This window comes from Oratosquilla oratoria, chromosome 44 (genome assembly GCF_046742065.1).
Source record: "Oratosquilla oratoria isolate Oo_2021 chromosome 44, ASM4674206v1, whole genome shotgun sequence".
NCBI classification, from domain to species: domain Eukaryota; kingdom Metazoa; phylum Arthropoda; class Malacostraca; order Stomatopoda; family Squillidae; genus Oratosquilla; species Oratosquilla oratoria.
The window spans coordinates 32003455-32030954 of record NC_134820.1 but is presented as its reverse complement, the minus strand read 5'-3'; the positions used below and the strand labels follow the sequence as shown (position 1 = coordinate 32030954).

The window sequence follows — 27500 nt, the reverse complement described above, 5'->3', positions numbered from 1 at the left end:
AAAGGCAAAGCTGACGGCTTCGGCCGTAGCTACACGTCTTCTGGCTTCTGATCACCTATGTTATAGAAGTAAACAAGACCACACACAGCAAAACGGCTCATATAGATAATCTATTAAACCTGAATAATTCAACCTGGATACCAATATATTCACAGCGCATGAATATACTGGAAACACAATGACAGGTTGTAATACAAGACACTATGAGCAAGTTATTGGGATTTATGAACTTGCTTTTACGTCTTGTTTTTATTTATTTATTTGTTTGTTATTATTTATTTATTTGTTTTTTATTGTTTGTCTGTCTGTTTATTAATATTTCCTTGATTATCGTTTATTATTATTTATCTGTCAATTTATTATTACTTACTATTTATGTTTGTTTATTATTCAACTTTACCTATTTATTTATTTACTTATCTTATTATTATTCATATTCTTATAATTTTTATTTATTCATTTATTTATCTATTATTTATTTAACTATTTATTTATTCATTTATTTACTTATTTATTTATCGTTATTATTACTATTTTTTTTTCTTTTTGCGTCTGACCTAGTTATGGACCAAAAGGTCTCTTGTCGGCGTGCTCCTCCTTTGTAATCCTTCTGACTCAGGCAGTGGGCGGGAGACAGGAGTGATCCTTCATCCAAGAGGAGCTATGATGAAATGGAAATAAGTGACGTATGGAAGTGGAGTGGGGGCGGATGCGTACCTTGGTTGGCTACCCCACCAATAAGGGGGAAGAAGCTTATTGGTATAGAAATGGATAGGTCGTGTGTCAGATATATATATATATATATATATATATATATATATATATATATATATATATATATATAGTGGGAAAAGGTGGTAGAGAAACGCGGGTCAGAGCGAGAAACAACTATATTCCTGACGTTTCGACTACAAGTCCTCTTCAGAGTAGTCGAAATATCAGGAATATTGTTCTCGCTCCAACCCGCGTTTTTCTACCACCTTTTCCACTCATCTGTCTTACCTTCAAAATATATATATATATATATATATATATATATATATATATATATATATATACATATATATATATATATACATATATATATATATATATATATATATATACATATATATATATTTAGGATCATAGACTACTTGATCAAAATATGACACTTCGTCAGAAATGTGCATTTTATCTATCTATTTATTTTTGCTATGGAATTAGGAGATCAAAATTAGTACGTGAATTGCCTTTGTTTATATATACTGCCTTGACATATATTCACCTGAGAAATTCATATAAACACACACACACACAAGCCAACACAAATCCACACATATACACACAAAACCAAACAACGAAACACAACAAATGATAGATGGGCTAAGTATTAGGAGAAGGATATGTGAGCAGTGTTGAATGACAAACCTTACAAGGCTCTCATCCAATAAAGAAACCTAGAAAGAGTCAGTTCAGGAAACCAGCGTGAGGGCCGAGACGCGGAAGTTAGGTCGAAGGAAATCGGAAATGGTCTGTGCAAATTGGATATGAGAGAGGAATTATGGAGCGAGGAAGCTTATAAGGACGCGTGCTGAGTGATCGTGCACACGAATGATATAAAGCGATCATAAATATTTATCCAAGAGGTCAATAAAAGAAAGATGACTTTCATTTAAGCGGAAACATTCGAATGTCGTACCTACGTACAAGGACAGAAACAAGGAAGACCCATCCAAAGGAATACCGGTGTCACTTGCAAGTGTAGTTAATAAAACACTGGAATAACGAGATTCAGATAAATGAAATACTTGAAAATTAAGTAATATATATTGGATATGATGATCTTCTTTCAAAATATATATATAAGACGGTCTGGGCTTTTGTAATACCATTCTCTTAGATTTTGGCAAAGCTATTGTATAGTCACTAACAAAAGGTCTGACCCATAATATTGTTCTCACAGCTTCCAATATGTTTTTTTTTTAAGTGATATATTTCCCTATGTAGTATTTAGCTTGTAATTTAATAATTTCATTCGATAGATAAGAAATATTCTCAGACAAAGAATTTGAATTCTGTATATCAAAAAAAATCTAGAAGGGGCAAAACATTTTGCTCGTGATTCTAGCTTGATTTAAGGTGACGTATAAGCTGAAATATATGCAGAGTTTTGGAAGGGGGGGGGGAGAGACCGACACGAGAGAGGATATTCTGAGAGCAATCCCTCTCCCACGCGTGATTCACCATATTCTTGCATCACATGTTGGACTCGGGATCGACAGCTATTTCCCACTCGGAGGAGAGCTCAGAGCTCATATATGACCGATCTATGGCTAATACTATGAACTTACAAGCACACACATCTCAAACTCCCCGCCCACGAGAGTTGGAGTAATGACTCGCAGTGCAGCGATACTGAAATTATTTCAGCCCTGGACGGGATTCGATCACAGACAGCCGTAGTGGCGTCCGGGAATTCTACCACTGCGCCATCGAGTTGTGTTTGTGTGTGTGTGTGTGTGTGTGTGTGTGTGTGTGTGTGTGTGTGTGTGTGTGTGTGTGTGTGTGTGTGTGTGTGTGTGTGCGTGCGTGTGCGTGCGCGCGTGTGTGGGCCAGACAGGACCGGTCTATCCAGCAAAGGACAATTTTCTAAACATAGTATAAACATGAGGCGTCTTGAACCTAAATTGCTTTAATGGTGTTTGACCAAAGTTATACGTAGGAGAGTTTGGGAGAAGGAGGACAAATAAGCCTAATATAGTGCCACATGTAATATATAGATTCTTCTTACTAGTTATTAATTCTTATTGACAGCAAATTATTCAGTTAAATTTAGGAGTAGAGGAACCCATTTGTTGTTGAGCGTCAAAGCGTGTTGATAAATTCTTTCGGGTGAATGTGAACTAATAATTTTGGAGAATTGGTCAAATTTAAAGAAATCTGATTTGGCGAAAATTACCACCACCACCTCCTCCACCACCTCCATCTCCACCATCACCACCACCTCCACCACCACCACCATAACTACCACAACTACCACAACCACCATCGCCAACATATTACGTGTCTGCAACAAATCGTCTCATGTTTAATTGTCTGAAGAACACAACGCGTGACCTTGGAAAGCTAGCCCAGACGATTAACTGTATACAAAGTAACCCACACCTCGACCCTGCTCTCCCCCCCTCTCCCTCCCCTCCCTCCCTTCTCCCTCCCCCTCCCTCTCCCAATAATTCGACTTTCCTCCCTCCCTCTCTCCCTCCCCTCTCCTCTCCCCTCCCTCCTCCTCTCCCTTCCCCTCCCCCTCTCCCTCCCTCCCCCTCTCCCTCCCTCCCCCTACCCGTCTCCCTCCCCCTCCCTCCCTCTCTCTCCCTCCCCTCCACCTCTCCCTCTCTCCCCTCCCCCTCTCTTCCCCTCCCCCCTCTTCCCCTTCCCTCCCTTCTCCCTCCCCCTCCCTCTCCCAATAATTCGACTTTCCTCCCCCCCCACCCTCGCTTCACCTTCCTTCCTTCACTCCCTCCTCTTCCCAATTCCTCACTTCTTGGAATCTCTTTTCTGGATTTAGTCTCACAAATTTCTTTGGTTTTTGTGAGTTCTATTTTCTTTTCCTTCGACGCTGGGGGGGGTAGATTAATCTCGATCACCGAGATGTCTTGACTTCTTTGGTACAAATGGTCTTCAGAGAATCACGGGGTATCCTTGGAATGTTTTTTTTTTTTCTATCGAAGCAGCAGCTGAGGTAGTCAAGGCATGTTATCAGCATAATTCTCAATATATATATATATATACATATATATATATATATATATATATATATATATATATATATATATATATATATATATAAATCCTGATCAGAAAAATCGAAAATATCAAGAAGTTGAATCATTTTCAAAATGCTGTCGTATTCAATTGTACTTGCAACAGAGAAAATCTGCTTCCTTCCTTTACGAGTTACATACACATACACATATACATATACATATACATACACATATACTACTTATTAATTCTTATTGACGGGGAATTATTCAATCAAATTTAGGAGTAGAGGTGTGGGTTACATATACATATACATATATATATATATATACATATACATATATATATACATATACATATACATAAACATATACAAATACATACATATGGGCACGAGGCACGCCTCCTTGATATTGATACCACTTGAGACAAACCTTGATGGATGATGCAAAGTAAACGCAAACAAAATTCATGGTTGAAGCAAACTGACCGATCCTGAGTTGTTTGGAATGGGATGGGCTTCTACCTGGGAGCTTGCCCGATAAACGGTTGGGACTGGCGCGTGAGTAAAACAACCGTTTCCCCCGTCGTATGCTTCCAATTGATAATGATTGATCTTTTTTTTTTTTATAATGACCGCTGATTCCAGGTACTCAATGCTGCTCCTGTCTGGGTGTAACATAACAATATGAGAGAAATGTGAACGGACACACCCACAACCACCCACACCTACACCCATGAAACATCCACGCACCCACACCCAAACACCCAAACATCCACCCACACATACAAACACACTCATATATACACCTACACAAACATCAAAACACCCAAACACACTTCCACTCCCTGATTTCGATATGAATGTCTCCGTTTTCTATGTAGCCACTGGTATGTGTTAATCATTATCATGATTATTATTCAATTTTTAGTAAATTTCTTTTATCTTTTGGTTCCACCAGTTAGCCTTTATTCCTTTTCCTCCGATTCCAATTCCCTTTCTCCTTCCCCCAAACCAGGGACCATTATTTTGTGATTGGAGATTAATCTCGAACTCAACAAGAATACAGATCACTTTGAGCTTTTGTTATCCCTCGTTTCTGTTACTTTCCTTAAGTGTTTTTCTTTATAACCTAATTGACTTCTTCCCTTCTGCGAGTTTTGTCCCTTAAAGAGAAGTGCTGATGATTAATGGAGTCGAAACGTGAGTACAGTCCTCCACCTCATCTCGGCATTCTTCCCTCTGTTCTTTCCTCCACTTATACTTTCTTCTCTTCCACCTTCTCCCTTTCTGTTTCATCAACACTGATGCCACTATCACCATCATCACCATCAATATCATCATCACCAATGCTAACACTACTTCCACCATCTCCACTACTACCAGTCACTACTATCATCACCATCACTACCATCACTATCACCACAACTATCACCACTACCACCACTACCACAACCATCACCGCAACCACAACCACAACCACAACCACAACAACAGCAACCACTATCATCATCTCCACTACCATCATCACTAGTATTATTACCAAAACCACAATCACAAACAACACCTATACCACAAACATCACCACCACCACAACCATCACCACTACCACAAGCACAAGCACAACCACAACCACGTCCACAAACCACGAACACAAAACCAACACAACCACAACCACAAACCACAACCATCACCACAACCACAACCCCCATCATCACCAACACCACCACAACCACCACCACCGCCAACATCACAACCACTACCACCATCACCACTACCAAAACCACAAACACAATCACAACCCCCACCACCACCAATACTACAACCATCACCACTACCACAACCACAAACAACACCATTATCACCACAACCACAACCACAAACAAAAACACAACCAACACCACAACAACTATCACCATCACCACTATCACCACCACTACCACAACCACAGCCACACATACCATCACCACCTCGTCCCTTCCACCTTCCACTTGTATCACTGCAAACATCCACAAGAAATGGGATTAAGTCGTTGACGACGCGACGTGTGGACCTTTGGTGGAGGTGGAGGAGGAGGGGTGGGAGGGCCCAGGAGGGGGGTTGGGGGGGTTGAGACGAGGGCGTGGATGGGCGTGGGGGCTGCTGGCTCGGCCGCCCAGGAGGGAGCGGTGTGACAGGAGAGGCGTGGCGACATTTCCGTCCTAAATGGTATTTGTTTACATTATTGTAGTTTTTACACTGCCGAAGCGAGGCGTCAGTTTGAACAGCCTCTACTCTCTTGACGCTGTCTTTGTGTATATATATTATATATATATATATATATATATATATATATATATATATATATATATACACACACACACATATATATATATATATATATATATATATATATATATATATATATATGTACAACACTGAATGGGTCCCAGTGAATAGATACATTTTTATCAGTCACAATGCACTTTAATTCTAAACCATCTACATCGGGAGATCCGTGGAGGTAAGATGCAGAAATTGAAACGTGGTACGGCCAAGGACTCGAACCTGGCAAGCACGTGACCAGTGCTGTAGTGACTTAAAGATTGCTCCATCAAGATATGTATATATATATATATATATATATATATATATATATATATATATATATATATATATATATATGTGTGTGTATATATATATGAGAATGAAGGTGGAGGAAGTATACAAGAAATGGTTGGGGAATTTTAATGCTTGACGTTTCGACCCTTTGGGTCAAGCATTAAAATTTCCCTACTATTCCTCGTATACTTCCTCCACCTTCATTCTCATTTGTCAATACCTTTTCCGTTCAATATACTATATATATATATATATATATATATATATATATATATATATATACACACACACATATATATGTGTGTGTGTGTGTGGTGTGCGTGTGTGCTTATTCGTGTGCATGATTTGCCATTGCCTCCGATCACGTAATGAATTTGTGATCGACATTTGATAACCTCCCGGACGAGAGCTCACAGGTCGTAATACACAGTGAAGTTACACACTCAACACCCACCTCTCTCCTTGCTCAAGGTAGACAGTAACGGTTCGCAATGTGACTGAATTTACTTCAGCTACTTCATGCAATTCTCAGACAGAGGTTCTCGTGGTGACGTCATGCACGGGAAATGCCCGTTGAAATCGGCAAAGTGAGTAAACCTGTTCTTGTATCGACTTCGTGCAAAACTGTTCTCAAGTTTGTTAATGCTCGCTACACGCGCTGGCCATCTGTGGGGGTGAGATGGGCGGAAGGTGGGCGTGGGCGGGATGGAGATGGGTGTGATGGGGGATTGGGGTTGACACCTGTTGGACAGCAGGTGTTTTTCCAACATCTGTGTGAGCAGATAGCAGACAAGGCCGTAGCTATCAAGGTGGGTGACATTGGAATGAATAAAATAGACTGACGGTAACCTGAATAGAATTAATAAACTCTTCTTTACCGAGGATAGATGAGCACCACGGAATTGAATGGAATCACGTGGCGGTAGGGTATTTCATTGAGCAAAAAATAAACAAATAAATAAATAAATGAAAAAACATAAAATAAGATAAAATGAAATAAAATAGAATAGAATAAAAGACAAAATAGAATAGAATCAAACAAAATAAAATAAAATAAAATAAAATACAATAAGATTAGAAAAAATGAAAAATGAAATCAAATCAAATAAAATGAATAAAATGAAATAATAAAATAAAGTAGAATAGAATTAAAAATAGAATAAATGAAATAAAGTAAGATAAAAATAAAATAAAATATAATCAAACAAAACAAAACAAAATGAAATAAGATAAAAAATGAAATAAAATAAAGACAAATAAAAATAACAGTCCCCTCGGCAAATGACGTCATTTATAGAGTTTGTTGTGGCTAATGGTAGACAATTTAATTCAGGAGACAAAACGGGGTCCTCAAGTTAGGGAGAACCCACAACCCTCGAAAGAACTCTACTCTGAGATGAACAAAAATGTTCATCATGAACAAGAATAACATCTGAACAAAGTGCTATCGTAGTGGAGGAGTTGTGGAGTTTAGCACAAGGGAATGAGGAGGAAGGGAGTGAGGAGGAAGGGAGCGAGGAGGAAGGGAGTGAGGAGGAAGGGAGTGAGGAGGAAGGGGAGTGAGGAGGAAGGGGAGTGAGGAGGAAGGGAGTGGGGAGGATGGGAGTGAGGAGGAAGGGAGTGAGGAGGATGGGAGTGAGGAGGAGGGATATCTCATTCCCCACTGGGCAAGACGGGATACTCTCCTTGCGAAATCCCCTTCAGAATATTACTCAACTTCTGCGGCAGCCGGAGGAGGAGGAGGAGGAGAAGGAGGAGGAGGAAGAGGAGGAGGAAGAGTAGGCAGAGGAAGCGTAGGATGAAGTGTAAGATGAAGAAGCGGGTGGTGAGAAGGACGAGGTGGAGGAGGAAGAGAAGGAGGAGGAGGTGGAGGAGGAGGAGAAGGAGGAGGAGGTGGAGGAGGACGAGGAAGAGACGAGGAGAAAGAAGAGGAGGAGGAGGAGGAGGAGGAGGAGGAGGAGGAGGAGGAGGAGGAGGAGGAGGAGGAAGACGAGGAGGAGGAGGAGGAGGACGAGGAAGACGAGGAGAAGGAAAATGACGAAGATGAGGAGGACGAGGAGGAGGAGGAGGAGGAGGACGAGGAAGACGAGGAGAAGGAAAATGACGAAGAGGAGGAGGACGAGGAGGAGGAGGAGGAGGAGGAAGAGGAAGACGAGGAAGAAACGAGGAAAAGGACGACGACGACGAGGAGGAGAAGGAGGAGGAGGAGGAAGACGAGGAGGAGTAGGAGAAGGAGGAGGAAGAGGAGAAGGAGGAGGAGGAGGAAGAGGAGGAGGTTAACCTGACGGGGATTTATCGTTGCCGAGTAATTAAATGACGTAACGGATTAATGCCCTTAACGGAGTGGAAAGATGAGGAGGAGGAGGAACAGGATGTGACGAAGGATTGGTCCATCGACGCGTCTCGAGTCTCGGCGATTTAGATTATTTATTAATCAGGTTTATTATCATTAAATCCGCCGTTTCTATCGTCCTCAATATAAATCATCATTTGTCCAATCAGATATTAATGACGGCGTTTTTTTGTATTTATTTATTTTTTTTTTTTTTTTGTTTTTTTTTTTACTTTCTTTCCATCTGTGAAACGTGTTTGGCTATTTGTTTTTGGTTTTTATTTGTCTGTTTTTTTTTATCTTCATTCTTACTTTCACTTTCGATCGTCAAGGACGTCCGTTGGGAATCCAAAAGCTACCAGCTGGTCTCTGCTTGACCTGGAGGTCCTCCTAGCACACAGGGCAAAGGTAACCACCACCTGGGTTGCTGTTGAGCGTCTCCTGGTGATGACCTGAGGTCATTTATTTGAGGATCTGAGATGACTTTTTTTTTTTGCCGAAGGAGGCGGAATAGTCTTCTACTCCCGAGTACGAGGGGCACCATAAGGTCCTCCTTGGCACCCAAGGGAGACCGGCCGGGACCTCTGGCGATGTTTAAGACGAGTTGAAGGAGGAACAATATTTCAAGTGTGACTCATTCACTTGCTTCGTCCCGTTTTGTCTTAAAACTGAAATTATTATTTTGAAAAAAAAAATATATATATATATATTATACATATATATATATTATATATATATACATATATATATATATATATATATATAGATATATATATATATATATATATATATATATATATATATATATATATACATATATGTGTGTTTCCCTCTCTATATATATACTGTATATATATATATATATATATACATATATATATATATATATCTATATATATATATATATATATATATATATATATATATATATATATATGGCCTTCCGACTCCTACGTTTTCTTTTCCTCCTCCTCCTCCTCCTCCTCCTCTTTCGTCTCCTCGTTCTTTTCCTCTTCTTTCTCCTCCTCTTTCGTCTTCTCCTCCTCCTCCTCCTACTCGTGCTTTTCCTCCTTCTTGTCCTTTCCTCTTCTTTCTCGTCCTCTTTCGTCTCTTCCTCCTCCTACTCGTGCTTTTCCTCCTCCTCCTACTCGTGCTTTCCCTCCTCCTCCTCTCTCGTCTCCTCCTCGTCCTTTTCCTCTTCTCTCTCCTCTTTCGTCTCCTCCTCCTCCTCTTCCTCCTCCACGTCCTTTTACTCTTCTTTCTCCTCCTCCTCCTCCTCCTCGTGCTTTTCCTCTTCTTTCTCCTCCTCTTTCGTCTCCTCCTTGTCCTTTTCCTCTTCTTTCTCCTCCTCTTCCTCCTCTTCGTGCTTTTCTTCTTCTTCCTCTTCCTCCTCTTTCGTCTCCTCCTCGTCCTTTTCCTCGTCCTTTTCCTCCTCCTCCTCCTCCTCCTCCTCCTCCTCCTCCTCTTTCGTCTCCTCGTCCTTTTCCTCTTCTTTCTCTTCTTTCGTCCCCTCCTCCTCCTCCTCCTCCTCCTCCTCTTTCGTTTCCTCTTCCTTTTCCTCTTATTTCTCCTCCTCTTTCGCCTCCTCCTCGTCCTCTTCCTCTTCTTTCGTCTCCTCTTCGTCCTCCTCCTCTTTTTTGCCCTCCTCCTCCTCCTTTTAATTTTCTTTCTCCTCCTCTTTCGTCTCCTCCTCCTCTTCCTTTTCCTCCTCCTCCTCTTCTTTCGTCTCCTCCTCCTCCTCTTTCGTCTCCTCCTCCTCCTCCTCCTTCTCCTCCTCTTTCGTCTCCTCCTCCTCCTCCTCCCCTTCTTCCTTTTCCTCATCCTCCTCCTCTTCTTTCTCCTCTGGAAGAGAATCAGCGAGCGATCACGCCCATATCGAGGTGAAGAGAAATTAATGACGTGGCACGATTGGTCATCGCCTTCGTGAGGAGGAGGAGGAGGAGGAGGAAGAGAAGAGGAGGAGGAGGATGGGGGAGGAGGTGGAGGTAAAGGGAGGAGCAGAAGGAGGAGTAGGAGTAGGGGCATGAGGAGGAGAGTGATGAGGAGTAAAAAGAGGAGGAGGAAGGGAGGAGTAGGAGAAAGAGGAGTAGGAGTAGGAAGAGGAGGAGGATAGGAGTAGAGGGATTAGGAGGAGTAGAAGAAGGAAAAGGAGGAAAAAGGGAAGAGGAGGATAAGGAGTAGGGAGAGGAGGAGTAGGGAGAGGAGGAGTAGAAGGAGAAGGAGAACGAATAGGAAAAAGAGAAAACAGGTGGAGGAAGAGAAGGAGGAGGAGGAAAGGGGAGGAGGAGGAGGAAGAGGAGGAAGAGGAGTAGGAAGACTAAGAGGAGCACGAGGAGGAGAACGAATAGGAGAAAGTAGAAGCAAGTGGAGGAGGAGGAGGAGGAGGAGGAGGAGGAGGAGGAAGAGGAGGAGGAGTAGGAAGAGTAAGAGGAGAAGGAGGAGGAGGAGAAGGAATAGGAGAAAGAGAAACAGGTGGAGGAGGAGGAGGAGTAGGAGGAGGAAGAGGAGGAGGAGGAGGAGTAAGAGGAGGAGGAGTAAGAGGAGAAGGAGGAGGAGGAGGAGGAGAAGAACGAATAGGAGATAGAGAAACAGGTGGAAGAGGAGGAGGAGGAGGAAGGGGGAGGAGGAGGAGGAGTAGGAGGAGGAAGGGGGAGGAGGAGGAGGAAGAGGAGTGAGAGGAAGAGGAAGAGGAGTAAGAGGAAGACGAGGAGAATGAATAGGAGAAAGAGACACAGGTGGAGGAGGAAGAGTAGGAGTAGGAGGGGGAGGAAGAGGAGGAGGAAGAGGAGGAGGAGAAGTAGGAAGAGGAGCACGAGGAAGAGAACGAACAGGAGGTGGAGGAGAAGGAGGAGGAGGAGGAGGAGGAGGAGGAGGAGGAGGAGGAGGAGGAGGAGGAAAAGGAGGAGGAAGAGGAGGAGGAGGAGGAGGAGGAGGAAGAGGAGGAGGAGGAGGAAGAGGAGGAGGAGGAGGAGGAAGAGGAGGGGGAGGAGGAGGAGGAGGAGGAGGAGAAGGAGAAGGAGGAGGAGGAGTAGGAGGAGGAAGAGGAGGAAGAGGAGGAGGAGGAGGAGGAGGAGGAGGAGGAGGAGGAGGAGGAGGAAGAGGAGGAGGAGGAGGATGCATAAAAACTAGACTGACTGGGGTAGCCTAACCTTGCGACCCGGCGAGATGTTGAGGAAGTCAGCCCACTCTGCAGTCAGCCAGTCAGCTGCAAAACGACTTACGGCGAGTGACCACCAAAGGCGGCTGTCCGTCAGTCCGCATCCTGCCGAGGAACTTGCTGACATCCTACAGGTGGAAGGATGAGAGGGGAGGAGTCCTGCGAAGGAACGTCCGTGGACATCGTATAACAAGTTCAAAAGTAGGAAATCCTATGTCTTTCCCACACCTATCCTCTGCCTTCTCTCGCTCATCTTCCTCCTCGTCCTTCTTCTCTTTCTCCTCTTTCTCCTCCTTTTTCTCCTCGTCCCTCTTCTCTTTCTCCTCTTTCTCTCGATTATCTTCCTCCTCGTCCTTCTTCTCTTTCTCCTCTTTCTCCTCCCCCAACTTCTCTTCCTCCTCGTCCTTCTTCTCTTTTTTCTCTTTCTCCTATTTCTCTTCCTCCTCACCCTTCTTCTCTTTATCCTCTTTCTCTTCCTCCTTCTCTTCTTCCTCGTCCTTCTTCTCTTTCTCGTTCCCCTACTTCTCTTTCTCCTCACCCTTCTTCTCTTTATCCTCTTTCTCTTCCTCCTTCTCTTCTTCCTCGTCCTTCTTCTCTTTCTCGTTCCCCTACTTCTCTTTCTCCTCGTCCTTCTTCTCTTTATCCTCTTTCTCTTCCTCCTTCTCTTCCTCCTCGTCCTTTTTCTCTTTCTCCTCTTTCTCCTCCTTCTCTTTCTCCTCGTCCTTCTTCTCTTTCTCCTCTTTCTCTTCCTCCTTCTCTTCCTCCTCGTCCTTCTTCTCTTTCTCCTCTTTCTCCTCCTCCTACCTCTCTTCCTCGTCCTTCTCCCCTTTCACCTCTTTCTCCTCCAGCCCAAAATATAGATATTGATAATGAACTATTTGACCAAATTATAGATATCTACAATGAGAACGATGCTATTATTATCTTCAACTTACCAGTAACTGTATGGGATGGAACATTAAATTCGCACACCGGTCATGGTCTCTACTCGTATATTTTGGAAAGTTCTTTGTATCAACACATTCACGAACAAACAGATGGACAGACTGTTCTCGATGTTATCCTTTCCACTAACGATAACCAAGTACATACATACATACATATACCAAGGCTTTTTCCCCCCTTGCCAGGGGGGTAGCCAAAAAGGACAAGGCACAAAAACATTCCCACCCATTTCATCCCCGAAAACACTCCACACCCCTCCACCCTCCCTCCCATCTTAGCACCTCCAAGTAACGAATATAATTGTTGGACCGAAATTCAGCACCAGGGACCACAGTATCCTCACACTCGACATCGAATTTAACATCGAACTGCAAAATCAAAATCCTCGAAAAGGTACCAGACTTCCAGAAAGCAGACTTCGAAAAATTGAGAGGCATTCTTGAAAGTACTCGTACTGACTGGTCAGAAATTTACAGAATATAGGATGTTGAACAAACTTAGGATATATTTACTAATATATTCTAAGATTAACAACTCTAACGCGAATAGGAGTAATGGATGGAAGTTTGTAGGAAAATAGTTTAAAACAGACGTACCAAAGTATTCTTTCTTCAGTCGCGTTGTTGATATATGCAATGATCTACCATTCAACATCGTCGACTGTTCCACTTTAGTGGTATTAAAAAGAAACTTTCAACATTTACTTAGCTACAAATCCCCCACTAGGATTTAATTCTAAATATATTAGGAAACAATAAGAGTATTAATATTAATTGAAGACAAGGTGCCGAAACAGCCATGTGAGGGACCAATAGGTCAGTTGTTCGTTCGTCAATGTAACTCTATGTAACTCCTCTTCCATCTCATCCTACTCTTCCACTTTCATTTCCCCCTCCTACACCTTCTCTTTTTCCTCCTCCTCTTCCTCCTCCTCTTGCTGGTGCTCTTCCTGTTCCTCATCCCCTTATATCTCCCCTCCCTGCTCATCTTTCATCTCCTCCTACTCCTCCACTTTCATTTCCCCTCCTACTCCTCCTCTTTTTCCTCCTCCTCCTCCTCCTCTTACTGGTCCTATTCCTGTTCCTCCTCCCCTTCCATCTCCTCTTCCTGCTCCTGTTCCTCCTCCTCCTCATCATTATCTATCTCCTCCTACTATTCTTTTTTCCTCCTTCTACTACTCGTCCTCCTCCTCCTGTCTTCCTTCCTCTTCTTACTTCATTTCCTTTTATTTTCTGTTAATTTTCTGCCAATTTGGTTTTTCTTCAAAGGAGGGCGAAGGACATTCTTCTCAGCATGGGTTCTCCAAGGGTAAGTCAAGTGTGACTAATCTTCTATATTTTTATACTAATATATTCAAGGCGTCAGATAAGAATCATAGTTACGATGTTATTTACCTTGACTTTAGCAAAGCGTTCGACAAGGTGCCCCACCAGAGAATACTAAGTAAAATCATAGTTCATGGCACAGGAGAAAAAGTGTTTGAATGGATTAGAACTTGGATCAGTGACAAAAAACAGCGGGTCACCATAAATGGTGTAAAAATCAAATAGGGGAGAGCTTCTAGTGGAGTTCCCCAGGGCTCGGTTTTGGGTCTCTTATTGTTCATTGTGTATATAAATGACTTGGACAATCGGATTAATAGTGAAGTTAGCAAGTTTGCGGACGACACTAAAATAGAACGCCTAATTAGGTCAGGAGACGACGCCGAGATTCTGCAGGATGATCTTAACAAATTGTTCACATGGTCGGTGAAATGGCAAACGGCCTTCAAAATCTCAAAGTGCAGCGTGTTAAACGTAGTACTACACAACCCCGAAAGCAGATATAGGTTAGATAACGCTATTTTAGAGAAAACTGAATGCGAGAGAGACTTGGAAGTTCTAGTGAGTCTTGACCTTAAATCCAGGAAACAGTGCATTAGCGCCAGGAATAGAGCTAACAGAGCATTAGGTTTCATTGCTAGGATTACGAATAGAAGTACAAAGGTACTTATCAAACTCTATCTGGCGTTATTTAGACTCATCCTTGACTATACGGTACAGTTTTGGTCTCCGTCCTATAGAATAGATATCAATTCACTTGAATCAGTACAGAGTAGAATGGCCAAAATATGCATGGGTTCAGAAATTTACCTTACGAAGAGAGCCTTACGTTCTTTAACTTACACTCTCTGAAAAGAAGCAGAGTGCGAGCTGATCTAATAGAGGTGTTCAAGTGGATCAAAGGCTTTAACAAGGGTGATGCAAACAAGGTAATCATATTAAGACAACAGGGCAGGACTCGCAGTAATGGGTTTAGATTGGACAAATTTAGATTTAGAAGGGAAATAGGCAAAAACTGGTTTACTAATAGGGTGGTCAAAGAATGAAATAGGTTTAGTATCCATATACGGTAGTGAGCACTGGAACTCTCGGTTATTTTAAGAAATGGTTAGACAACTTTATGGATGGGGAGTATAGGTGGTAATGAACATGGGACTGTCTAGTGTAGGCCTTATGGTCTCTTGCAGTCTCCTTTATTCTTATGTTCTTCTGGGATTGTCTAGTGTAGCGCTTGTCTAGTGTAGGCCTTATGGTCTCTTGCAGTCTCCTTCATTCTTATGTTCTTATGTTAAATCCTCGTCATGACACCAAAAGGACATTCTTTGGGCTCAGCTCCACCACTCCACTTGATCCGCAAAATGATCCACCAAGATAAAGGCGCTTGATAAACAGCAATTCCCCCGCTTTATAGCAGGATCTAACAATCTCCACTTCCTCCTCCTCCTCCTCCTCCTCCTCCTCCTCCTCCTCCTCCTCCTCCTCCTCCTCCTCCTCTTCCTTCTTCTGCAGATTCCTCCCCACACTTCATCACCTCCAAGTCGCTATGCAGTTAACCGTTGCCCACGGAAAAAAAAACATACAAGTATGCATTTATTCATTCCTTAATGACTATTATTATTAATACTATTATTCTCGTTTTTGCCCTCGTCGCCTATCAATCTCGTCAGCAAGTGTGATAGCGACACAAGCGTACACAAGCGTTAGCGGACGCGAGCTTGATCCCTAATGTGTACAGACGTCTGGAACTTGCTCTGGCTGACCCAGCACACATGGCAAAGGTGGTTTTGATGTAGTTAAGCTGGTTTTAGTGTGAAAGAGATGGAAGAGGAGGAGGAGGAAAGGAAAAAAGAGGTGGTGGAGGAGGAGGAGGGGAGGAAGAGGAGGAGAAGGAAGAGGAGGAGGAGGGGAGGAAGAGGAGGAAATGGAGGAGAAGGAGGAGGTAGTAGTGGTGGTGGAATAGGAGGAAGAAGAGGTGAGGGCCAGAAGAGGAAGATTTTTTTTTTTTTTTTTAGAATAATAGATTTGAGAGTTGAGGGGGAGGAGGGAGAGGAATAGGAGGAAGGGAAGGGGGAGAGGGGGAGAATGGAAAGGGAGAAGGCGGGTGAGGTTGAGGGGAGGAGGAGGGAGAGGAATAGGGAGAAGGGAAGGGGGGGAGGGGAAGGGGAAGGGGGAGAGGGGAAGGGGGAGAGGGGAAGGGGGGAGAGCGGATGGAGAGAAGGTGGATGAGATTGGGGGGAGGTGGAGGGAGAGGAATAGGGGGAAGGGGGAGAGAGGAAGGGATGAGATTGGGGGGAGGTGGAGGGAGAGGAATAGTGGGAAGGGAAGAGGGGAAGGGGAGAAGGCTGGTGAGGTTGAGGGGGAGGAGGAGGGAGAGGAATAGGGAGAAGGAGGAGGGGCGAGAGTGGAAGGGGAGGGGGAGGCGGGGAGGTTGAGGGGGAGGAGGGAAAGGAATAGGGGGAAGGGGAGGGGGAGCAGTGGAAGGGGAGGGGGAGGCGGGGGAGGGGGAGGGGGAGGAGGGAGAGTAATAGGGGGAAGGGAAGTGGGAGAGGGGAAAGGGAGAGTGGAAGGGGAGAAGGTGGATGAGATTGGGGGGAGGTGGAGGGAGAGGGATAGGGGGAAGGGGAGAGGGGGAGGGGAAGGGGGAGAGGGGGAAGGGGGAGAGGGGGAGAGGGAAAGGGGGAGAGGGGAAGGGGGAGAGGGGGAAGGGGGAGAGGGGGAGAGGGAAAGGGGGAGAGGGGAAGGGGGAGGCGGGAGTGTGCGCAGCCGCGTACGTGCAACTTGCCACGCCGGTTTTAATTCGCGATTCCATAGTTGGGTCACGTGCGTCACCGTAGGTTGGAGCGTGTTGCGCGCCACGCTGCAGGCGGACGAAGTCCTGTTGCAAGGAAACCGCGTATTATGTTGCAAGGACGCCGTATCACTTTGCAGAAGCAGTGCCTCATGTTGCACCGGACGTTGGGTCGTGTTGCACGGAAGCTGCTTCATGTTGCATTGGGTCGTGTTGCACGGACGCTGCCTCATGTTGCATTGGGTCGTGTTGCACGGACGCTGCTCCATGTTGCACTGGGTCGTGTTGCACGAACGCTGCTTCATGTTGCACGGGCATTTCCTCATGTTGCAAGAGATACCACGTTGCAGAAACTCTGTTTTATGTTGCACGGACATTGCTTGATGTTGCAAGGATACCATGTTGCAGAAACACTGTTTCATGCTGCACGGGTATTGAGACGTTTTGCAAGGATACCATGTTGCAGAAACACTGTTTCATGTTGCACGGGTATTGAGTCGTGTTGCAAGGATACCGTGTTGCAGAAACACTGTTCCATGTTGCACGGACATTGCTTCATGTCGCAAGGATACCATGTTGCAGAAACACTGTTTCATGTTGCACGGGTATCAAGTCGTGTTGCACGGTAATATTATGCTTCAAGTGAACAATGCAACTCGGGAACAAAGTCCCAAGGTGACGTCATTTGGAGGACAATGCCACCTCTTCCTCGTTTGAGGTCCTATTCAACCCACACGATGTGTGACGTCATGTGGTAAGAATGTGACGTCATGTGGGAGGACTGTGACATCATACTACATGGGTGTGACGTCATGTGACCGAAATATGACGTCATGTGGGAGGAATGTGACGTCATGTGGAAGGGTCGTGACATCACATTACACGAGTGTGACGTCATGTGACCGAAATATGACGTCATGTGGAAGGACTGTGACGTCATGTGACCGAGATATGACGTCACACGACAGAAATATGACGTCATATTATAATTATGACGTCATGTGACGGGGGTATGACGTCATGTGGGCAGAGTGCGACGCGATATTGAAAATGCCAATGCAATACGCAAGATCCAAGTCCACAAAATATGTCCTTTTTTTATTATGTTTATTTGTCTAATTATTTATCTATCTATTCATTCATTTCTATATTCATCCATCCATTCATTCATATATGTATGCGTTCATCTATCCATTTATCTATTTACCTGATTATTTCTCTATTTATTTATATATGTAAATGTCGTACAAATCAACATGACTAGATTTCGATCCTGGACAGGACGATATGACGTCACTTCTAAGCCCCGCCTCCTACGCCTCATCTTTCTCCTCCTCCTCCTCCTCCTCCTCCTCCTCCTTTCGCTTAAAAACAATTTTTGTATATATAGAAACCCCGTGACACATTCTATCTTTGCCACGCTGTACACATCACTGTCTTGAAATTGGATTTCCTCTTGCATTTCAATGCCGAATTCAATTTGCACCTTTCCCGCCAAAAAAAACACCAATACGACACCCTACCCCACCACCACCATCACCATCATCACCCAAATTCTCACCAGCCCTTTCACCAACACCACCATCATTATCATCCTCGTCGCAACCCCCTCCACCACCACCACCACCACGTTGCCACCAACTCTCAAAAGACGCTGTCTGGAACCCTAATTAGCACTTGTTGACAAGGAAGACGGGGACCATCATGTGGCAACAGCGTTGGTGATTATTCAGATGTTGGCGTCTCGTAAAGACGACTTGGCGTCCGTTCTTCGTTTCAACAACTGCGAATATTATTTTAAGCCAAATATCAGGAAGGTTACACCAATGGCTTTCTTCAGATATCGTCTTTCTTCTTAATAATAATATTAGTAATGACAGCAGTATTAGCAATGATAATGACAACAATAATAATGATGACGATAATAATAACAGGAACAACAACAACAACAACAACAACAACAAAAACAACATAATCAACAACAACAACAACAACAACAACAACAACAACAACAACAACAACAACAACAACAACAACAACAACAACAACAACAACAACAACAACAATAATAATAATAATAATAGTAGTAATAATAGTAATAAATAATAGTAATAAATGATAGTAATAATAATAATAATAATAATAATAATAACGATAATAACGATAATAATAATAACGATAATAATAATAACGATAATAATAATGATAATAATGATAATAATGATAATAATGATAATAATAATAATGATAATGATAATAATAATAATAATAAATCCTTGATGTTGGAGACGGTTCTAAAAATGTGTTTACGTTGTATGAAAAGAAAAACAGAAGCATGAATCTTTACGCAAGTCGTTAGCATCGTTGACTACACACTTAATCTGTAAAGGAGGTTCATGGTACCAACATACAATAACTGTCTCCATAGCAAAGTCTAAACTATCCACCATGTAACAATAAAGAACGTCTGAAATATGCTTGTGTCTCCTGTGAGAAAATAAATAACAGAATAGTTTTGATCTACATTCTTTTCATAACAACAAATATCTTCTGATATGTGGTGGAAAGCTTACCCTATCATTGAAAACTTAGGTTTTGTCCCAAACGCAATATCCTGTTGAGCAGAAGAATTATTTATTTAGCTTTTTATCGAGAATAAACAAAAACAGGCTCACGTGATGACACATCGTTATTCTTGTACGTAATCTTATAAAAAGAAAAAGAAGAAGAAGAAGAAGAAGAAGCAGAAGAAGAAAAAGGAATTGGCCTACTTTTTTGTATAAAGGAAGAACAAATAAATGAAATTCTCAAAATCAAAGGCATAAATCTCAAAGGCAATGCTGATAGAGTATATGAATATATATATATTATATACATATATATATATATATATATGTATATATATATATATATATATATATAGATAGATAGATAGATAGATAGATAGATAGATAAACAAAGCAAAATAGATAAAACTTACTGTCCACAGATGACAGTCTGTAGCAAGAACCTGTCTCCAACTGCGTGGACATGCACACGCACACGCGCACACAGACATACAACACACACACACACACACACACACACACACACACACACACACACACACACACACACACACACACACACACACACACACACACACACACACACGAACAAACTAGATGCTGAGAGATACAAAGACGAGTCACTACGAGCATAGCTCCCCTTCCCGTATAATACAACTAGGTAAATACACACACACACACACACACACACACACACACACACACACACACACACACACACACACACACACACACACACACACACACACACACACACACAATCAAACAATTGGCCATTGACAGAGCCACATAAACAAGAGGCTTTTTAAGGGAACTGCTATAGGAAAATAATTAGAGAAAAAATTCTACGGAATAAAACAGATATTCTAGACAGTAACATGTTTAAGTCTTGGAAGTGAGCCAAGTGTTTAGATCACTTCCTAACTTCACTTCTATAAGTGTTAAGATCACTTCTCCACTTTACTTCTATAAGTGAAAATGTCTATTGAGCTGAATAGAATAGTTTGTCTTAGTTCAGATTAAATTTTGTATAGAGATGCAATCTTTAGTAGTTGATATGCCTCCGTTTTCTTTTCTACTCGTCCATGTTCTTTCATAATGCATCAGAGTCGTCGTTTCTTTTGTTGTTGTTTTATCAACACTCTATGTCTGACTGCATCTAGCTCAGTATAATAACAAAGACAAAAAAGAACGAGGAAATGTCGATATACTTCAGAAAAATATAGGTAATATAGACAGAGGCGTGAGATTATCCAAAAGGATGGATAAGTTGGTAAGATACAGCTCATGGAAACAAAAATAGTTAGAACTAATCAGATGATATAAATATATCGTTCATTGTGCTGGGGACAATAAAATCAACGACTGCATTACGAAAACATCCTTGAAATGTGTTTACTTACGTGCGTCAAAGAGATCATTACGAAAATCATATTGTATCATCACAAAAAAAGATAAATAAATAAATAAACAAATAAATAAATAAATAAAATTAAAATAAATGAGTAAATGAATAAAAACAAGAATAAAAGAATGAATGAATGATTTAAATGAATAAAGAAAATTATATAAAATAAACAAATGAGTAAATGAATAGATACAAAAATAAAAGAATGAATGAATAATTTAAATAAAGAAAGAAAATTATATAAAATAAACAAATTAGTACAAACAAACAGATAGATGAATAAATAGATAAAGAGATAGACGAGATATGGTCGAGATGATTCTTGGTCAAAACATGCTCCAGATAATTCTTAACTCTTCCACGACGTAGATTTCTCACTAGTGCCAGCAAAAATAAACTACAATCAATATAAAAATCACCAATATGGCGGAGACTCACAAAAAATTCAGAATTCTCTTACCCATTGTAATAAAAAATCTTACAAAATGTCCAGATTATCAAGACGAAAAAAACGACGACATAAAGAAAAGTTATAATTCACGAAAACCTGAGATTTTACAAATCAACTATTGACCAACACTGGTGGAGGAAATCTTCATTTTGGGAAATAAAACATAAAGATAGTGAAGATTAGAGTGGCTCATTCGCATTTTGCGTGCGAAGAAGATTAAACTTGATGGAACGGTCTGACTTACTCCGATTCTTCGTTGGCAGTCGTGATGGAAACAAAAAACGGAGGAAGAAAACGTGGAGTGTTGATTGAAAACGTGTTCAGTCTCACACACATCACAATAAGAATCCGGGAGAGTCGTAATGGAATCTAATAAAAATAGATCAAACAAAATCTATACCTCCAAAAGAGATCAATTTTCAGATGAAATGTTGCAAATGTGGCAAGAAGAGCTACATAAATGGTGATTTTTTTCCATCTCATGTGCAAAGAAAAACAAATAAACGGAAAGACTATATAAAAAAGACTGGAAGTCATCCATTAAAATAAGGTTTATTCTAATAAGTTGAAAATTATACATCTACTGTTCAGTGTTTTTACGGATAGAAATAAAGGGGTTGGACAAAATAATATGACCACCACGCAAAATAGTACATCTTGATCCATGTTGGTAACACTGCTTCAGGGTAGATAATGCGTCGCGTATGCATTGCGCATTTTACGTATCAGGTCTCGTAGATTATATTTCAGTGTATTACACGCTTTGGCCTGCGGCGGTTACAACAAGCGACCGGTGTAATGTGTGATCTCTCAGACTTCGTAACAGGGCAAATCGTTGGCTTCCGGTTAGCGGGAGCACCGGTGACGAAAACAGAAGAACTGTTGAACGGTTCACGAGCGACAGTATCCACGGTAATGACAACATACAGAAAACATGGGTAAACATCATCGGCGAAGAGGAATCGTGGGCGAAACCCAAAGTCATCCGACAGAGACCGACGAACATTAAAAAGGATTGTGGCCAGACAACATAAAACGACCGCGGGAAAAGTGACAGCAGAACTCAACACAGACCTGAGGAATCCTGTGTCGACGAAAACAGTATAGCTGGAGCCCCACAAAGCTAATATTCACGGTAGGGCTGCAGTTGCGGAACCCCTTATAACGGATGCCATCGCTAATCTGCGAAAGAAGTGGTGCCACGAACATAAAAACCTGGACACTTGATGATTGGAAGAATGTGGTATGGTCCGATGAATCAACGTTCACGTTATTCGCTACGAACGGCAAGGAGGGTTTAAGTATGGAGAACCCCAAAAGAGTCCTACGATCCGGACTGCCTGCTTCCTACAGTCAAGCATGGGGGCGGTTCCGTTATGATTTGGGCGACTATATCATGGTATTCAGCTGGTCCTCTCATTCAAAACACAGGTCGGATGACTCCGAATAAATATCTCGACATCCTCAATGATGAGGTTCTTACTATGATGAGCGTCTTGCTGCCAGACACAGCCATATTCCAAGACAATAATGCGTCCTTACACACAACCAAAAAGGTTCAGTCTTGGTTCCTAGAGCATTAGAATATCATCAAACATCTTCCCTGGCCAGTACAATTGCCAGACCTCAACATAATTTAAACGTTTTTGGGATTTTTAGAGCAGAGAGTGAGGAGCAGATTTCCACCTCCAACATTGTTGCAGCAATTGGCGAATGTTTTGGTACAAGAATGAGACAACATTCCGTTGGAAACTATTCGGACACTCTACGAATCCATACCACGAAGGATTGCAGCTATTCTACAGGCAAATGGTGGCCCAACGCCGTACTGATGAATATTGTGTATTTTGCAGGTGTTCATATTATTTTGCCCAACCCCTGTAATGTTACAAACGATGCTAGATTATCAGAATGCTATAGATCCAAATAGATTACTTTCAAAAATAAAATTTTACCCAAAATATTTCAGCTAAAATCAAACTTTCCTAATACGAAAAAACAATCAAGAAATTTGCCTTTTGTCAATTTTTTCCCCCAGAGATAAGACAAATTTAATCCACAATTACCCGAATACTATCAATAAAAAAGTCTTTAATGTTCATTAGATGTTGATAGAAGATCACATCCCAGGGGTTTACTCCCGTCCGTGTAAAGATTGTAACCTAGCATACATGGGTCACACAGGGAGAGACCTAAGGACAAGGTTGAATAAGAATAAAAGGTGAATGGAGTATGGTCAAGAGAGCTCAGCCGTGTTCCAACACATAAATGAATTAAACCACCGGTTGGACTGGGACAAATCTGAACTCATTTACAAATCTGGTTATGGGTTCAGAAGGAAAATAGTAGAATCCAGTTTAACACACTACCTGCCCAACATGAATATTTCTAAGGATCAATGGACCCCAGGCATAGTTTCAGGATTATTCATTACAAAAATTGTTAACGGGTATTCTCCCCTTTCCCCATGACCCGATCTCGTTTCATCCTCAGGTCACTAGAGAGTGAGGGTAGTGATAGTTACTCCTTCCCTAGTTCATTTTCCTTAGTAAGATGTTGCTATTTAAGATAGCATCCTCCTCCCAATTTGTACTGCTGAAGAGGATCGCAGTTATAAATAAAAATATATAGATTCGCTTGTTCAACTCTTTCTTCCGACTATGGTGTCAGTTGTGATTTACAAATGTGTTACTATTATATATACATATATATATATATATATATATATATATATATATATATACATATATATATATATATATATACATATATATATGTATGTATATAAACACCTCTGTTCATGCATAGCTGTGGAAGTAATTACGGATGCTTATGTTCGGAAGCGTATATTTTTGGAAGATAAAAACAAAGATTTAAACGTCGGGTAGGTGCACTGGTGTCCTCTCCCTCTTGGCCTGATGATGTGCACGACTCCCATCTCCCCCGTGAGTGACGTTTACAACCTCAGACGTTTCCTCATGATTAATTTACGTTGGTAACGTAGATAGAGGAGTAGGAAGAGGAAGAGGAGGAAAAGGAAGAAGAGGAGGGGAGGAAGAGGAGGAAAAGGAAGAAGAGGACGGAAGGGAGAGGAGGAAAAGGAAGAGGAGGACGGAAGGGAGAGGAGGAAAAGGAAGAGGAGGAAAAGAAAGAAGAGAACGGGAGGGAGAGGAGGAAAAGGAAGAAGAGGACGGGAGGAAGAGGAGGAAAAGGAAGAGGAGGAAAAGAAAGAGGAGGAAAAGGAAGAAGAGGACGGGAGGGAGAGGAGGAAAAGGAAGAAGAGGACGGAAGGGAGAGGAGGAAAAGGAAGAGGAGGAAAAGAAAGAAGAGAACGGGAGGGAGAGGAGGAAAAGGAAGAAGAGGACGGGAGGAAGAGGAGGAAAAGGAAGAAGAGGACGGGAGGGAGAGGAGGAAAAGGAAGAAGAGGACGGGAGGAAGAGGAGGAAGGAAGGAGAGTACAAGAGGAAAAGTAAAAAGTGAAGAAGAAAGAAGAGGGTGAGAATAAGAGTAGGAAGAGAAGGAGAAACAGGAGAGGAGGAGGAGGGGGATGAAGAGCAGGTGGAGGAGGAGGAGGGTGAGAGGAAATGAGGGTGAGGAAGAGGAAGGAGAAGAAAAGCAAGCGGAAGAGGAGGGGAGGAAGTGAAAGGTGCGATGAGTAGAAGGAAGAGAAGGAAGCGTCGGGGGAAGAAGAGGAAGAGGAAGAGGAGGAAGAGGAAGGGGAGGAGGAGGAAGGTGAGGAGAAGAAAGGGAGGAAGAGGAAGAGAAGGGGAGGAGGAGGAAGGGTCGGGGGAAGAAGAGGCGGGCGAAATTGATATATTTTGTTACAATAGACGCCTAACTCATGACCCCAAACTCAATCAAGACAAACACACACACACACACACACACACACACACACACACACACACACACACACACACACACACCTGAAGCAATTCACCCAAAGGTTAATACTAAATGACACAATAAAAGCGACTTCATGGTGGCATAAGTTCCCCCTAAGACAAGAGCTTGGAATGAAAACTGAATATCAATTTTTTTTTTATTGAATACAGCTCTTTTCTTAAGGAAAAAAATTGAACAAATTAGTAATATAGTCCTTATTGGAGATTTTAATTGCGATGAGGTCAACTGAGAGGAATGGGAAGCAAGCGGAAAACCAGATCCCTGGGGAAATACCATGTTGACTATAGCAATAGAGAACACAATGACGCAGTGGGTAAAGGAAGTGACCAGGATAAGAGGAGATGACCTGTCACAAGATTATATATGTTACTAACCATCATCAGCTCTTTGAACTGCTTTTGCCCAATAGGAAACAGTGACCATGTTACTATTGAGTTTCAGTTGTAGGATAAGGAAATAGAACTAAGACATGAATCACACATGTAAGGGTGACTCATTTTCATGAAAACAGATTAATGTTGAAAAAATTCTTTTGAAGGAAGAAACTGGGAGGAATTCATGAATACCACAGGAATAGGAAGGAAATGTAAAAATTTATTGATATCTATAACGGATGAATGAACAAATGTGCCAAAGACAAGAGAAAAGAAGAAGCAGAAACGGGACTGGTTTAACAAAAAGTGGGAGATTAAAAACAAAAGAAACAAAAAAACAGAAATGAGGCTTGGGGAAAATGAAGGAAAAAAGAAGCAATAAGACAAATGAAGTTTACAAACAAGTTAGGAATAACTATACAAAAAATGGAAGGGAGGGAGAAAGCAAATTTGAAAGAGATATAGTAGACAAAAGCAAAGATGAACCAAAAATGTTTTACAGGTTTAAAAATGGGAAGTTAAGGCACAGGGAAGAAATCACCAAGTTAATAGTGACTGATAAAATCTTTGAAGAGGTCAGATATAGTGAAAGAAAGCTTCCAGTCGGTCTTATCATAAAAGGATAATTTTTTGGAGAAAAGCGAAGGGAACAAAAAGCCAGGTTTAGCAGATATATGAGGGAAGTGCCCAATCTCGTGGGATCATTGGATGTGACAGAAGCTTTAGGACCTGACGAGATCTCAAACTGGATACAGAATGTAGGGAACAACTAGCGGACAAGATCCACAGTGAAAATCCATATGAACAAGTTGCATAAACACGGCTAAGGAAACATGAACTGGAAGTGAAGCGTTTATTCCTGACATTTTGTCTATTGAGAAAGTCAATAGACGAAACTTCAGGAATAAACTCTTCACTTCCAGTCCATCTTTCCTTTGCTGTGTTTATGCAAGATTCACAGTCTTATCAAATGTTCGTTGAAAGACATTATGCCGCTTGATTAGAAAAGAGCAAACGTAGTGCCAATTCACAAAGGTGGAAACAAGGAAACAACTAAATTATAGGCCAGTATCACCAATCAGTACATTAGTGAAATTAAGTGAAAGATCGATGAACCAAGTATCTTGAAGAGATGAACATTCTGACAGACAGTCAGTTTGGCTCCAGTTCTGGAGGGTCATGCGTGTCGAACCTTTTCAGCTTTTAGTAGAGAGTGACTGATGCGATGTAAGAGAGAGAGGGCTGGGTGGACTGTGTGTACATCGACCTAGAGACGGCAATTAATAAAGTGCCTCACAGTAGACTTATGTGGAAATTGGAAAACTGTGTAGCAAACTTCTAGAATGGATGAAATACTTTTTTTTCTCCCCGTCTTCTCCTTTTCTGCATGAGGGGACGGAGAGGGGTGTCGCCGATTTTATGAGGCGGCCTTGCTGTGGATGTGCCGTGTCTTGCGACACTGCTTCTGACCCAGGACAGTGGACGGGATGCAGGGATGACCCGTCATCCAGGAGGTGCCAAGATAAGAGGGAGGGAGGAGGGTGGAGGGGATTGGAATATATAGGAAATGAAATGGGTGGGAGTGGTTTCTATGCCTTTTTCCTTTTAGCTACTACCCGTGTAGGGGGAAAAAGACTTTGGTATATGTATGTATGTATGTATGTATGTATGTATGTATGTATGTATGTATGAACTTTTTTAGGGAAAGCTACATGAGGACAGTAGTAAAGGATAAGAGGTCAGGCTAGAGAGAAGTAATTAGCGGAGTTCCACAAGATTCATTGTTTGCACTAATAATGTTTCTTGTCTATATCAGTGACATGATGAAAGGAATAAAAAGCCACGTAACATGTTTGCAGATGACGCAATTTTTTTTAATTCCAAACGCGTGCGTCTTTCAATTA

At 42.0% G+C, this 27500-nt stretch overlaps 1 protein-coding gene across 1 annotated transcript in view; it reads right to left on the bottom strand.

Annotated features, from left to right (window-relative positions):
• The window catches only part of LOC143022387 (uncharacterized), a 372359-nt gene that overhangs the window by 46587 nt on the left and 298272 nt on the right, over nt 1-27500 (bottom strand). The gene's annotated exons all lie outside the window — the stretch shown is intronic.